The sequence below is a fragment of the Eumetopias jubatus genome, unplaced genomic scaffold (genome assembly GCF_037043125.1).
Source record: "Eumetopias jubatus isolate StellerSeaLion01/CBP00866 unplaced genomic scaffold, mEumJub1_p1.0 scaffold_9, whole genome shotgun sequence".
Classification (NCBI taxonomy): Eukaryota; Metazoa; Chordata; class Mammalia; order Carnivora; family Otariidae; genus Eumetopias; species Eumetopias jubatus.
In genome coordinates, this window is record NW_028274815.1 from 116,010,009 (window position 1) to 116,025,996 (window position 15,988).

General features: G+C 43.6%; 1 protein-coding gene across 9 annotated transcripts in view; it reads left to right on the forward strand.

The window, feature by feature from the left end:
* Nucleotides 1–15,988, forward strand: part of RALY (RALY heterogeneous nuclear ribonucleoprotein) — a 78,842-nt gene that overhangs the window by 8,432 nt on the left and 54,422 nt on the right. Inside the window, exons 2-3 of one of the 9 annotated variants that reach the window (XM_028118508.2) lie at nt 11,378–11,503; nt 14,442–14,518. The exons of the other annotated variants lie outside the window; for them this stretch is intronic. The gene's annotated coding sequence lies outside the window, so the exon portion shown is untranslated. The remainder of the gene's footprint in view (nt 1–11,377; nt 11,504–14,441; nt 14,519–15,988) is intronic. 9 annotated transcript variants of the gene reach the window in all.

Sequence of the window (15,988 nt, forward strand, 5' to 3'; positions counted from 1 at the left end):
TGAGATCATGACCTGAGCCAAAATCAAGAGCTCCAAAATCAAGAGCCAGACGCTTAACCAATTGAGCCACCCAGGTGTGCCTTCCCCACCTTTATTTTCCCTCCCTTTATCCTTTATTGCTGAGGTGTCCCACATGCAGTGTTTTGTAAAGTGAAGAATGTTAAGGTAGGGGACAACATTGTCCTTTAGGTTTGGGTGTCCAGACATCTGCCTAGTGCTTTCCCTGTTTTCCTCACATCAATTCTCTGGCTGGCTTCCAGAAAGATTTGATATTGTCTAGGTTCTTATTTAGGAAGGAAGAAAATTAAGTTTCATATTGAATTATTTTAAGTTTTATTATACTCAGTTTTGAAATAAGATAGTTCTCTATTTTGCTTGCAAGTGAATTATTTGAGGTGTGGTTTCTGGCATTTGCTCAATTTGTGACTTACTAGTTACGATTAACTTGTGGTTCTTGAAGCCCACCGCTACTGTCTATACCAGCCGCCTTTGACTCTTTGCAGCACAGATCCCTTAGGAAATGGAGGGACTGTTGAACTCCCTGATCTTTCTCTTTCCTGGTCTCTACACTTAGTTTTTTGGGATGCTGTGTTGTGTTCATAATTTCTTCCAGCAATTAATTTAGCATTGCCTTTGAGGTCTAGAAGAAGAGGAAATATGTCTGTACCCGTTCTTGAAGACTGGTGGACAATATTGAAATCAGTCATCCAAACTGTATGGAGTCCACCTAGTGCCTTCTTGGTGCTGTGAGGGATGTCAACATGTATAGCATATTGTTGCCTTCAGGAAACCTATGGTCTCTTTGGGGAGATAAGATTATCATGAATATGTATCTGACAGTAAGGCAGTTTGGTGTAGATAGCTTGGTTTGGAAGACTAAGGTCTACTCTTGTTCCGTGGCACTAATTTGGCCAGGTAAATGGAAATAAGTCATTTTTCCTCTTGGAACCTCCATTTTGTCTTCTATAAAAGGGGGTTAATATTCCTTATCTTAACTTCCTCACAGTGTTATTGTGAGGAGCAAGTTAGATAATGTTACTAAAAGTAAAAAAGTACATTATAAAACCAAATGATAAAATTTACATGTGAAGAATACATGAGCCATTTGTCAGAGTTAATAGGTAAATGGCAGAGTTTTCCATAGAAGAGGAGATCTCTTTGGGCTGGAGTGACCAGGGAGAGTGGTCTGAATCAGCCTCTAGGATGTGGAGAAAAGAATGATGGAAGCATTTAGACAGGGGCAGTGATGAGGCAAAAGGCTAGGAAAAACTTCGGGGGGGATCAGTTAGTGTTCTCCAACCTCACGCTTTAGTATGTTCAGCTTTAGTAGTTACTGCCAAACACTTTTCAGAGGCACCGCAGATCACACTGTCATCAGTGGTATATGAGAATTCCTGTTGCTCCATGTCCATGTCAGCACTTAGCATTGTCTATATTTCTCATTTTAAGTCATGCTGATTGGTGCGTAGTTACAGAAGTGAATTTTAAGAACCATAATATGAATTCTCAGGTAGCAGTACCATAAAGAGGAAAAGAGATTGGGATTTGAGAGGAGGGAGAGATTGCTGCATTTTTGGGGGGGTGGTACCCAGGGAACATTAATGGAGGTGTGAGCATTTCACTGGGTTTTGTAGGATAAAGATAGTGACCGCATATTATCTGGGACCACTTTAGTTTCTAGTATTCTGTCTGGTTGTGCTTATAAATTGTGAACCAATATTTCTTTTCTGTGTGTGTGTGTGTGTGTGTGTGTGTGTGTGTGTGTGTGTATATTTTTTTTTTGGTGCACCAATATTTCTGTGTCTGGACTATATCTCCCAGACTACCCAGAGGCAACACCCAGATATCCCTTCTCAGTTGCTGTGCCCTTCTTCCTTCTCCTCCCCTTTTTTCCCAGAAAGTATGGTCATAGGAGATTTTAGGCTGTAGAGATAGAGGACATTCTGTATGACGGGAACATCTTGAACAGAAACACATGGGTGACTAAATTGAGTGGCATCCCTATTCCTGCTAATGAGCTGAGGGGGGGAAGGATGTGTCTCATACTTTAAGGGTGGGTGATGCCTTCTCATAGCCTTCTGGAGCAGGTGGAAAAGGTCTGTTCCCAAGCCAATTTGTATTTAAACTGGATAGAAGGATGAGAATGACTGCCTATAATTACATCATTTCAGGGAATAAATTAATCCAGTGAACAGTCCTACTTGAAGTATGTTGAGAGTTTGTCTTCTCTTAAAAGAAGGGGGAGGGGGCAAGATGGGAATGCCAAAACCTAAAGAGCTTAGTCTCTTTGAGCTCATCTATTACTTGTATATTTGCTCAGGGAAAAATTGCCATTTCTTTGTCAGCTTTTATCCTGCTGGGTCGACCCTGGCTGGGTGTTTATTTTCTGTAGTTTTACCAAATCACTTTGAAGGCTGGCATGAACATTGATCATTTCTTGGAGGCTTTCCTGTTTGTTCTGTCAGCAAATATTAGAAAATGTACCTTAAATTATCTGGTTGGGGGAAATAAGGTGGCCCTGCCTGCTCCCAGAGAGCAGCACTTCCATGTTAAACATTAGTCAGGTTCTGATCCTGTGTCAGGTCCTGGGGTATTTGTCAGGAGAGACGGGGGATGTTAGAGCTGCCACTGGGGACATTTTTGCCAGAGGGTAAAATACGGCTTTCTGTCGAGGAGACTAGTTGAGTACTTGACTAAAAATCTGACCTAGGTTCTAAACCTGAGTCAGTGTTTCATTCATATATTGGGTGCCCACTGTGTTGAGATACCATGCTTGGTACCTTGTGTTCATACTAACAGGGCTGATGTTTATGAAAGTTACTATGTGCTAAGTTCTTTGTGTGTATAGAAATCTTTATAAATGATGTATTATAAGACTTATATGTGTAAATTTATACCATTTCCGTGTTATATAATTTTATATGTCAAATATGGGTGGCTCAGTCAGTCAAGCGGCTCCCTTCGGCTCAGATCATGATCCCAGAGTCCTGGGATTGAGCCCCACGTCGGGCTTTCTGCTCAGTGGAGAGCCTGCTTCTCCCTCTCCCTCTGTCTGCCTCTCTGTCTACTTGTGCTGTCTCTCTCTCTCTCTCTCTCTCTCTGTCAAATAAATAAAATCTTTAAAGTTTCTTTAAAAAAATAAATCTGTATATATAAAAATCATATTTATTCTCACCTCAACCCTAAGAAGTAGCTTCTGTTGATCCTCATAGATGGGAAACTGAGACACTAGGAGGTTAAGAAATATGCGTATAGTCAACACTGCTAGTAAATGGAGTTGCCAGGATTTAAACCTAATCAATTATTTTTAATATGGAAAATTTTAAACGTACACAAAGTAGACAGAGTAGGTTAATGAAGCACGATATACCTGTCACTCAGCTTCAATTCACAATCATATTTCGTTTATACCCCTACCTACTTCTCCTCATCCTGTGCTTTGGAGAAAATCTCCGCTATTCTATTTTGCCCTTAACTATTCCACAATATATTTCTAAAGGATGACTTTAAAACAACCACAGGGACACCTGGCTGGGTCAGTCAGGAGAGCATGTGACTCTTGATCTCAGGGTTGTGAGTTCCAACCCTATGTTGGGGGTAAAGTTTATTTAAAAAACAAGAAACAACCACAATGCCATTTTCATACCTTATAAAATTTAACAATTCCATAATAAAATCTAAATCCAGATTGTGTTCAAATTTCCAATTATCTCATAAATGTCACGATCTTATTTTTACAGTTTGTTTGACTTAGGATTCATATAAGATCCACACATTTTAATTGGTTGTTACATATCTTAAGTCTCTTAATTTGTAATTTCACTTCTATTTTTGTTGTTGTTACCTTTATTTGTTGAAGTAACTGGGTTTTTCCTGTAGGGTTTTCCGTGTTCTGAATTTCCTGTAAATTCGTGGTTGTATCTAGGGGACAGTGTATGTCTTAATTCTCATGGCAACTCTGCAAAAAATAGGTATTCTTATTTTGGAGATGAGAAAACAGACGGAGAAAGGTTGAGTTGGGTGACTTGCCCAAGGCCTCACAGCAACCTTGGGTGTGAACACAGACGTTCTTGCCTCCAAAGCCTTTGTTCTTTGCTTTTTACCACTCACCCATTCTGTGAGCTTGGGCAAATCACTTTAAGTTCTCTGGGCCATAGTTTCTTTGATATGTACACTGAGAACTCCCACAGGAGTGGTGGTTTTTGGGTCTACGACCATTTGAGTGCCTACCGTGTGATGGCATGGTACTAGATGCTGGGTGATACTCAGACGAGTAAGACTGTCTTCAGTGAGCAGGTAGTCAGCTAGGGACTGTAGGACCATACCCTCTTTCAGACATGGAGCCTGTTTTTGGCCATGGCGGGACTATAGGAGCTTCCTAACTAGCCTCCCTGCATCCTTTCTTGCCCTCTTCCATGCCATGCTCCTCCCTGCTGCCAGACGCCTTTTTCTAAAAACATTTTTGTTGTGTTCTCCCCTGCTCATAAATCTAGTTTGAAGGACTTGGTAAATAAACAAAATTTTTCCAAATAAACCTTCCCTCCTTGGATTGAGTTACTATTTCAAGGGCAGCTAGTCTTTTTTTCTTTTCTGTTTGGCAAAGGTGTTACTGCTTTTATGGAAATGCTGAGGAAATCTGGAGATGATAGAGTAATAATGGAGTAAATCATGGGAATGCCATCTTGATTCAGGGGAGAGCATACATTTAGCATTGCAGTGTTCACTCCCAGGGACATCTGACTGTAATGGGGCAGTTGTGTTCTTTTGCAAAGAAAACAACTTTTAGTTGTAGAGTTCAGGGACGACAGTTTTAAAGATAACCCTTTGAGGGGAACCAAGCTGCTGAGCCTTCATTTTACTGGCTAGCCAAGCCATTAAAATGGATGTGGTATATAGGATTGAATGTGGTATATAGAGCAGTGGTTTGGGTCTGTAGTAATTTGGGTGGCAGACAGCCAGCACTGGGTCCAGGTCGACATACAACTATAAGTAGTAAAGTCAAAAGTCCAGAGAAGTAAGGTTCAGAGCATTTGTATTCCTAGAGTGCCTTGCATGTAATAGGTACCTAATATCTTTAAATCTTTCTTTTGACAGTGGATTAAGCAAAAGAAGGCAGTAGAATCATGGGTTCTAAAGCTCAGGAGCCAAGTGGTGTAGGACCCTGGATAGCTCCTTGGAAAAGCAGTTCCTCTGGCAAAAGTTAGGCGTCCTTAGGGGACTCCTAAATCCTTCCTGTTTAGAACTAGTCAGAGGATTTTCTCCTCTAGATCAGGGATTGCAAACTGGCAGCCCCTTGGGGTGTTTCTGGCCTGCATACGTATTTTGTTTGACTTGTCCTGCAGTGTTTTTCTGTTTTGTTTTGAGTTGGACCCCAGCCTGGGGATATTGGGGCTGCCTTTCAGTGGAGATACCTTGTATGAGATGAGAGGTCCTGGCATGTGGGGTATGAGGGTGACTGATTTCTCCTGAAGAGGGAGGAGGATTTTTTGAGGAAGTATCGGGCTGGAACAATTTTCCTCTTCACAGAAGTGGGAATAGCCCCCAGCGATTTTGTGGAAGGCTTCACTCCCTGAGCCCTCTACCAGGGTCTCCCTGTGTTGTGACTCCTTGTACTGGCCTGTCCATGTTTAAGAAGCTTGTAGCTTGGCTTTTTTTTGGTCTTTGTCACCGGGATATGATTCTCATCTTTGGACAAGTCTGCATTAACAGCTTAGTTTGGCAAAATGTTTTTGTTTAAAGAATCACGTTCTTCATTTCTGTTCATTTCACATACTGTTTCCTCATTGGCTGGCTTCTTTAGATAGGGCATATTTGTTCTCAAGTTTGTCAAAGCCCTCACCATTTCCTGTTGTCTCTGTGATCCAGTGCCAGTTGCCATTTATCACCAGACTAGCACTTTTTTCTTCGAAACACTTGGTCAGCTGTACTTATTTTTGCTACCTGCTTGGTCCTTTTGGGCCAACCCCGCTCTGGTTGGAACTCTAATATTGAAGGGACTTTGCCCAGTTACAGTGCTTAGTCCCCTGGGACTAGATGAATTATCTTCATTTTATTAGAAACTTTGGTGTTCCTCCCTGTTGGCTGGTAAGTCTGTCTTTTGGCTTGTCTTAGGATTTCACAAGGGCAACAAGCTAGTCAAGGCTCAGTGAACCTTGTCCTTATAAAATTAGCATTTTTTGCAGTCTCTGACACAAGTTTGGCGGGGGTGGGGGTATGGAAAGTAGGTCCTAATGCCTCATGAAAGAAACCATGACGTCTAATACAAAACTGTTTTACTTAAGAATTATTCCCTGGTCTTTCTCCCCACCTAGCTGCAATGAGCAGCAGCTCCTATGTGTGGAAAGTAGGTGACTTTTTCTGAGTGACTCTTTCTTGTTGCCTGTTCCTTTGGCTTCTGTAATTACTGTAAAATCATCTTGTATGTGGAGCACCATGGTAATCTCCATGACAACTGATCATGATTTCCCAGATAAAGGGAGGAAGCTAATAAGTATTAGGAACTCAAAAAGGATATTGGGCTAAGTTCTTGTGATGCTAGTAGAATTTTGAGCTGGAAAAGACTTTTCAGCAGCAAAAGCCTAATTAAACCTTTTCCTTTTACAGACAAGTCCCTATTTGAGATCCTTAGTTTAGTGTTTCTTTGTGCTCCCTACTCTCTATGGCTTTTTCCCCATTATATCCTACTGGACCATGAGCTCCACAAAGGTAGGAACCATGCCTGTCTTGTTAATTACTGTTTTCCCAGTGCTTACCGTAGGACCCGAGTATGTTTTGAGTGAGTAGATAAACTGTGTTGGAGTTTCTCGAACTGGGACACATGGCTGCATATATGAAATCACTGGATAAAACATATCTTCCTGAAGTGTCAGTGTACTAAGATTTTTTGGAGTTGAATTAGTTTAAATATTATAACTAGTAATTGAAAAGTTTACTCACATTAAATCATGTTAGTATGGATTTTTTTTTTTTTTTTGGTGAGAAGGCATCAGATAAATTATAGGATTACAGTAGGCCCTTTGACCTTTACCCCACGGGATCTAGGGTTGCCAGAACTCTTTTTTTTTTTTTTTTTTAAGATTTATTTTAGAGAGAGCACACACATGTGGGGAGGGGCAGAGGGAGAGCAATCTCCAGCAGACTCCCCGCTGAGTGAGGAGCCTGATGCTGGGAGCCCAAGATCACGACCTGAGCCTAGACCAAGAGTCAGGTGCTCAACCGATGGAGCCACCCAGGTGCCTCGAGAACTCATATTTTTGAGAAGTTGGAAAACTTTCTAAAAACATGAGATCTGATTTGAAATGTTAGCAGTTAATTCAGAGGTTTTTTTGTGTTGTTTTTTTTTAAGATTTTATTTATTTATTTGACAGAACACAAGTAGGCAGAAGGGCAGGCAGAGAGAGAGGGAGATGCAGGCTCCTTGCTGAGCAGGGAGCCTCATGTGGGGTTCAATCCCAGGACCCTGGGATTGTGACCTGAGCCAAAGGCGGACGCTTAACTGACTGAGCCACCCGGGCGCCCCAATTCAGAGGTTTTTAAACAAATTTATGTGGGTCAGACAAAACACATCCTTGGGCCTGGGCATCTGTTTGTGACCTAGGAGATAAACAGGTCTGGGTAAGGGAATAAATTTTGGACAGGGCCAAATGGATAATAGTGTCAGGGACAGCTGCCATTCTGGGTCTGACTTCTCCTTGGCTTCAAACTGGCCATAGCTCAGAGTGGAAAGAATGAAGTTATGACTTGATAGGTTAGGAAAATTCCCACATTACATGTCACCCTCTGTGGGAAGCAGCTTCATATAAATTCATAGACTCTGCAGCCCCTAAGAGAGCGTCACCTTTACTCCCCTTGTTTTGCAGATGAAATTGAGGTCCCGGGAAGGAAGCGGAGCTTTTCTGGGGTCCTGGGCAGGCCCCGGTTCAAACTCCAGACCTTTGTTTGGTGCTCCTGCCTCATGCACTCTTAGGGCATGGGGCAAGGTGTTTCGGCTACTTTGGGGTGGTTGGTAGAGCTGGAGCAAACTCCATTGCTTGGCACAGCTCTAACATCTTGTGCAAAGGGAGGGTTGAGGTGGCAGTTAGTAAATGTGCTCAGTCTCAGCACAAAGGGTCTATTTCTGTCGCCAGCATCAGATTGACCTTATTTTTTCTACCTAGAAAGATGTAGAGGACAGCTCAGCAACAAGGAGCCTCACTGCAGAGATCCGTCTCTCTGCTTCTGTTTCCTCCCCTCCAGCTCCTTTCTCCTTGAGCCTCCTGCCCTCCCGTGTGCATCACTTGCCTCCACCACCAATCCCCACCCTTTTATTCCTTGTTTTCCTGACTGTTGCCTGCCCTTCTTCTCTGTGGGAAATTCTTACAATGCCTCTGTAGTAGGCAGAGCCTGGGATTGGACCCGTTTCCAGGGTTTTTGAGGAGACTTGCTCTAAAGTAGGGCAACTCAATAAAGGAGAGTAAACATTTTAAAACAGCCCCCCCTTCTCCACCTCACTCCAGGTTGGAAAGGATAAAATCTCAACTCTTGGCTTGGCTACAAGGCTCATACAGTCTGGTGCCACCTCACTATGCTGCCTTCTGCCAGCAGCATGGTAAAAGCCACTGTTTCCCTGTGCTCCCACTCAGTTCAGAATGACTTTGTTGTTTGACTGTTCCCCTGCGTAGAAAGCTCTCAGCTCCTTGCCCCCTTTACCAGAAAAGCTCCTGTTCATTTTTTCAAAGCATTCCAAATGCCATCTTCTCAATGAAGTGTTCCATGATCACTCCATGAGCAGAATTCTTCTTTACACTTTGCTTCTACTTCTGTAGTTGTACTCTGCTGTTGTATCACACCCAAATCTGCTCTCATTCATGAAATTGAGATCTTATGGGTCAGGAAACAGTGTACTACTTACCTGTTTCCTTTGTGTATACTGATACCCGTGGTATAAAGTTGAATGTTAAATGCTTCAGGTCAAATATGACAAAGTGCTGTGGAAGTTTTATGGGAGTTCTTGAGAGCTAACTTCTAACTGGGAGAAATCTTGGAAGCTTCTAAAAGCTGGTAGCCTTTGAAAAAGTTCTTGAGGTTTAGAAGTTCAAATTGGCAAAGATGGTGGGAAGAACATTCCTGATGGAGGGAATGGTTGGACTAAAAGCAATGAGGAAGTATAGAGATGGGGCCCTACCACCTACTCCACCCATCATCCGCTTGGCTAGAGTTCCTGCTATAGAGTGTGCTAAGTGCCAGCCTAAAGGAAATTCTCTTTCCTGTCTTTTCTACGTTTTTTCTTTATTCTTTCCTTCCCTTCTCCCTATCTCTTGTAACCTACTTGCGTTTTATTTTTTTTCCCAACTTTTCTCTTTCTTTCATCTTTGCATTTCTCCAGTCCTCCCCCCTCTATTTTAACTTTGTTGTTTACCTTTCTCTACCTACTTTATTCTTTCTTGCCCTCTTTCCCAAGTTACCTAGAAAATTCAGTCCTTTGAGTTGAGATGTGAATCAGCTATACAGTATTTAACTCCAAATAAACACCTCCCCTTGTGAAGCTGAGAAATAATTGTGGCATAATTGCTTCTTATATGTCTGTCGTGTTTTATTGGCATTGACTTTTTTTTAACCTCCCTTGATGCTGGGGGGGGGCGTGTTACCATTTTTCTTTCTTTCTTTCTTTTTTTTTAGTAGTTGTCATAATGACATTTTTAATGAGAAATTTCTGCAGACAGGCCTGCTCTTGAGTGGTACGAGCCTTCAGGCAGAGCTAGGGCTGGATGAGTCAGATATGCTCGTGGATCTGTTTTCTTATGCATACAAGTGTCTAGGCCACACGCAGTCTCTCCTGTCGCTACAAGTTCATATGTTTTGCAATACATAGACACAAAATTGAGTCACAAAGTTGCACACATTGCTTCTTTTCCATACAAATCCATATTATCTCCCTTACATCTTCAGGTTACCTACTTCTTCCTCCTGCCATGTACCCACACATTTATCCTCCAATACCCCCTGCCCCACTCTTTTCTAACCAGGTGCTCAGAAGTGTATGTGTTACGGAGGTATCTGCAAGCCTCAGACAACACACTGTTTCCTTACATATCCACACAAGGCCTCCCCTGTACACAGACGACATCTCCCCACGCCCCATGTCTCACACTCAATACCACACCATTTCCCACAATTCCCTGCTATCCCCTCCTTGGGTATTTGAAACTAAATAGTTTCAAACTAGTTTTGAAAGGAAATGTCTTTGCGGACAGCCACACTAGTGGACTGACAGCCACACTAGTGGACCGTTAGAAGTCTGAACCATTTATGACAGATAGTTCTGAGGCCCTGAGAATAACCTTGTTATGGTTGGGTCAGACAACAGAGGGTTGCTTCTAAATGGCACTATTATGACCCAAGGTGGGTTTGAACCTAGCTGCAAACTGGTCCTGTGATTTCAGGTTTCACTTTTATTGGAAGATGATCATCTACGTAGCAAAAGAGACAGAGCCACTGCATATGTTCCATATCAGGTTCTCTGGGGTGGGGCCTAGAAAACTATATTTTTAACAAGTTCCCAGAGTCGTTCTATTGTGTAGCCAGGTTGGGAAGCAGTTATCAAGATCTTTTTTGTACCACATTGGACAGATCCTTTTCTGGACCTCAGCTTTCTCACCTGTAATATAACAAAGCTCATGCTTGTAAAGGACCCTTTCAGCTCTAAAATTTTATGCTGCTTTATGATGAGTTCAGTCTGGTATTCTTTTCTACCACAGAAGTGGTGGTTCTCTGGGTCTACCCTGGGCAGAGCATTTCAGGCTTTGGCCAGAGGCCAGCAGAGGCAGCCTAGGCCCTGACCTTCTGTCAGAAGCACTGACACAGGTCCTAATTAGAAATTGATCGATAATGGGCCTGCAGCCAGGACTGGGAGCCTGGGAGGAGGCTAGAGGAGTGCTCCTAGCTAAGGAGAACCTGATTCCCATGAAGTGGCTCTGGTTATACTGGTCAACACAACAGTCCCTCTTCCCCTGGGACCGGCAGGCAGGGCTGCCCTGAGCAAAGGTTAACTTGTATCCCCCTTTGATATCTTTTCCTGATCTCTGTAAACTTACAAACGTAATATGATGCTAGGTGTATAGTACAGGTGCCTTCTTCAGGTGGAAAAATCATTTATTGAATACCTACTAAGTGTTAAATACTGGTTTAAGCCCCTTTGTATATTTCTCCTACTGTAACAACTAACTGGGATAGGTTTGAAAAGGAAGCTGAAGCTCAGGGAAGTGAAATGACTTGGCTGTCCTATGTCACATTGCATGTTCTTTATTGTACTACATTACAACATTTCTGAGCATTTGCAGCACAGATTCCAAGCTGATGAAGTGCTTTCTTACCAGGGCCATCCCTTATCTTTCCGCAGATTGAACTGGAGCTCGGCCCTCTCCCTGGAGCCCTTCAAAGACTGGAGGAAATTCTTTAAAATCATTGATGAAGAGGATGGGGGGAGATGCTCTGCTTGCCTTTGCTTTCTCATCTCCTTTCCAAGGTCTTTAAGGAATAAGCAGGCTCTAATGGGAGAGATCAATCATCATTTGGGATCAGTGGGAGGACTTCCTCTTGCATGGAGTGCAAAGTCAGGTTTCTGAACTGGCCCTGTGCAAGGAGGGGGAAGGAACTCATGACTGGATATTTGTAGGCATTGTAGTCCATAAGGGCTTAACATGCTCAGCTACCAGTTGTGGTCAGACCCAATTCCCCCTATCGTTGGTCATTCAACAAGTATTTATTGAGTATTTCCGATGTGTCAGGGCTTGTGCTAGTGCCTAAGGATTCCTATATGAAGACCCAGTCTCTGCCATGAAAGACTTCACAATCTACCATCAGAGTCAAACAAGGAAACAAACCACAGTATTCTGTGTATGCCTTAATGGAGGCATGTGCAAGGGATTCTGGGATTACAGGCACAAAGAAGAGCTTTCCTGGGGAAGATAACTTTGATTTGTGTTTTTAAGGAAGAGGAAGAGTTGAGGCAGGCAAGGCAAGGAGGGTCACTCTAGACTAGGGAATTAGCACAAAGAAAAGCATAAAAATGTGACCAGGAACTCCTGACAAAGGGGTGGACATTAATGCATTCCCTAACATGTAGCAAATCAGATCGTCAGCCCTAAGCTCGTGCCCCTTGCCAGACTTGGGGCTGTAATAGTAGCTGCTGAATTGCAGTAATACAGGAGCAGGAGGTGGGGAGAAGGAGGTAGATTTATTAGCAGATGCTGACTGAAACAGTTTCAGGGAGGGAACTAAGGAAGAGAGCTGGATCTTTGTCCTCTGGGCCAAGCCTGCACAGGTGTGTGCTGGGGGTTCTGGGCAGTGTTTTGAAAGCTCATGGCCCAGGCACATGGCTTCGCTTCTCTCATGGCAAAATCCTTTGCTCCACTCAGCCTGCCCCTCCTTTCTATGTTCTTTCAAAAAAAGAAATTAATGGAATCTGTTCAAAATACCCCTGAAATGAAATTACATTTTTAACTCTAATTACCCTAATTAAAATTTGACAGCAGTAATCCTGGAATGGCAGATATGCTAAGTACCCCATGCCTGTGACAAGCTCACTTACCCAGATGGAATGTTGTTCCGTTCTGGGCTTAGGAGAAAAATTCTTTTGTGTGTTTGTTTTGTTTTGTTTTGTTTTTTCCCATCAGCAATTTAGTCTTTGGCCTCATAGCTTCCCCGGGCTAGGGCTAGGATAGCCGTACTTGTGGGCTATAGGCTTGCCCAGGACCTTTAATCTCAGTAGAGATCCCTTTGTAGAGGCGATGCTCCTGATGATTCTTACCACATACTTTTGAGTTTCCTCTTCATTTGAGGTTGGACTGCCTGCCCTGAGGCCTTTCCCTGGGTGAAATCCCCTGCCTTCAGGACCAGGGATCTGTGCTTGTTAGAAGGCTGTCTCCTGATCTAGGGCTAGATATGTGTCTGGGATCATTTTATGGCTGATATTAAGAATACAGTTTGAGGTCAGGGGCAGAGGTTTGAAAATAAGATCCCTCTTTTCACATATCTGAGCACAGGCTAGAACCACCTAGTAAAATGCTTGGTCTTAACCAGTTACCTGGCCAGTTTGAGGAACACAAAAGGGAGGTGGGGGGCAGCTCTTGAAGCCGACTGAAGGCTCTGTTGATGCTGTGAGTATTCAGTTAGAAACAAAGGTCCCCATGTTCTAGTGATCTTAAAAGGGCCTAGAAACCAAGCCTGTTCAGTCAGCAGACACTGCGTGCTATGTTAGGTACTGCAAAGGATACAGAGTTGACTATGACACAGTGCTTGCCCCTGTGAGGCTGACAATTGTGGGGGAGTGGGGAGGCGGTGGTGGGTGAGGGACAGCCCTATATAGAGGGCTAATTAAGGCAAGCAAGGACTTTCACAGGTGTTGCCGTTTGAACTTGTCCCTGAATAGGTATTATTGACAGGAATGGAGGGCATTGCTGGCGTCAGGGAATAGCAGGGGGGAAAGGTAGGAAGTTGCCAGGTGAGAGCCTGCTGTAATTGGAGTACAGTGTGCAGGGGAACGGTATGGTAGAGGGTGGGGGTAGAGTGCAGGGGAACGGTATGGTAGAGGGTGGGGGTAGAGTTTAAACTTTATCTTGTAGGCAAAGGAGATCCATGAGGGTACAGGGCTTGTCATATGAGTGTGTATGATGGATTGGGAGACAGGGTGGTTAGAGACAGTAGATTAGTTAGAACAGGTGTCAGCAAACCATGGCCTGTGGGCTGAGTCCAGTCTGCTACCTCTTTTCATAAAATTGGACTGAGGTACTACACACTTGTTTGTTCCTCTCTGAGTGTTTTCATAGTACAGTGGCAAAGTTGAATACTATAGAGACTGCTATAGCCCACAAAACCTAAAATATTTACTGATACAGAAAAAGTTTGCTGGCCTCCGAGTTAGAAGGTAATTATGAAAGTTCTGTAAGAGACTAGGCCTGAAATGAATTGGAGGTTTCAAATGAGACTTTTCAGAAGGGACAGCATGATTTAGCAGAAGACACTAGCCCTGCCTACCTCTTAAAACTTTATAAAGATCAAATTTGCTGAAAGTTACCATGGTCACAAAAGGACACAGGATACCAACAAGTCCTGGTTTGCCCTTATTAGCTGTGTGACCTTGGACAAATCACTTGTCGGAAGTTCAGGTGAATATGGTAAATAGGACAAAGAATTCTTCCACTTGGTGCAGAGCTCTGCCACTTCTCTGTGCTTCACTTGCAGTTTATAAGTCTGAGTGCCCTCTAATGGAAGAGACACATACCCTCAAATCTGGAACATAGTTTGAGTTGAGAAGTTGGGGATGGTGGGCAAGAGGGTTTTGATCACCCAGAGTAGCTGCTGTTGTGGGAGAGAGGCTCATGATTCTTTGAGGACACTGTTTACCCTTTTTATTCCTTAACTGCTCACACTTGTTCTAGCCACATTGAACTTCTACCCTTCAGCTTCCAGAGCATATTAGGCCTCTGTAAAACCAAAGGCTGGATTTACTTCTCGGTTCCCTCTCCCAGCCAGAAACTGCGTAAGTACCACTTGACATCCCTTATGAGTTGCTCCCTGTCACTACACCGTATCCCCTATGCCTCCCCTTTTTCTAGAACACTGTGCATCTGCCCTATAGGATGGAAAAAAAACACTAGATGGGGAGACTGCAATGGTGGGTTCCAGACTTAGTTCCCTTTAGCTTACTATGTGACCTCGGCCCCTTTGTTTCATGTCTCATGTTTCTACCTTCTGTATGCTCCAGTACAAATGACTTTAGCCACTTCTTGGAATTTGAGATTTCTTCTCTAAGACCCCAACTTCAGAGCACACCTTCCCTCACCCCCCCATGTTCCCTCCCTCCTTTCAATTTAAAATATTAGTATATTCCCACACTTCATCTACTTGAAATTCATTGCCTTTGACTGTGAGGAGAGTAGTCCTATCTCTAGCTGTTTTTACTGGCAGGTTCCAGGACCTGGCACTCAGTCTAATTACCGGAGTGGAACAGGCTCTGGAGGTCAGGTCCATGTGATCCTAGAGGTTCAGCAAGGCATGGTGTCTCTAGGATGGGCAGTCTAGTTCAGTACAGGCAAACACTTGGCCTTGGGCGTCCATGATACAGTAGAGGAAGGTGCTGATCCAGGCAATTTACGGACTTTTTCCTGTTTATCTCACAACTCTTGAGATCAGGGATATAATCCCTATTTTACAGACAGTGGGAACTTAGTTTTAGGGGATCATTCAGTAGACAGTGACTGACTCATAGAGGTTATGGGGAAATAAATATTCCTTGTTCCCAAGTAGGGGAGAGTGATAGAGGACAGAGACAGGTAAACAGTGATGAGAGCTCTAAGAGGATACACAAGAGCAGTTAAGGAACAGTGCCTAGGGATATGCAGTGTAGGTGACAGAGCCAGGGCTCAAACCCAGGTCTGTCTGCATGCTATTTCTACCGTACCATGCTGCCTTCCCTGCCGAAGGGAAGTGCAGGTTCAGGTTCCTAGGCAGTGTCTGCAGAATGGCCACCGATGGGGAAATCTGGCCTGGGATTCAGAGCTAGGCTTTAGTCCTTGGAGGGCCTGAGTTGTTACGGGACTAAGGCAGGGGTTATCGCATGGACTTAGGCACATTTATAGAATAGTCACATGATTTTGTGACCTCTAGAAGGTGAAGTCTGGTGGTCAGCACTGGCAGTAGCCTAGAACAGCACAGGGAGCCCACTGTCAACTCTGGTAGCAAATGGGGAGGAGGCGTTGATATCCGGGCCCTATGGGTAGGGGATGGAGGTTGCAGCTAAGACTGATGTAAATACTTCCTGCCTGGAGTCAGAATTAGTTCAAGGACTGGATTGGAGTTGCTGATTCCTACCTGAAATGACAGAGCCACGATAGACAGTGAGAGGGAAAGGAAAGAGGTTTTAGAGACTGACAGGAGCTGGTCTTCAGGCTGAAAAAATAAGCCTTGTTAGATTCTACAAATTATTCCAGCTTAAAACCTTGAGCCATTT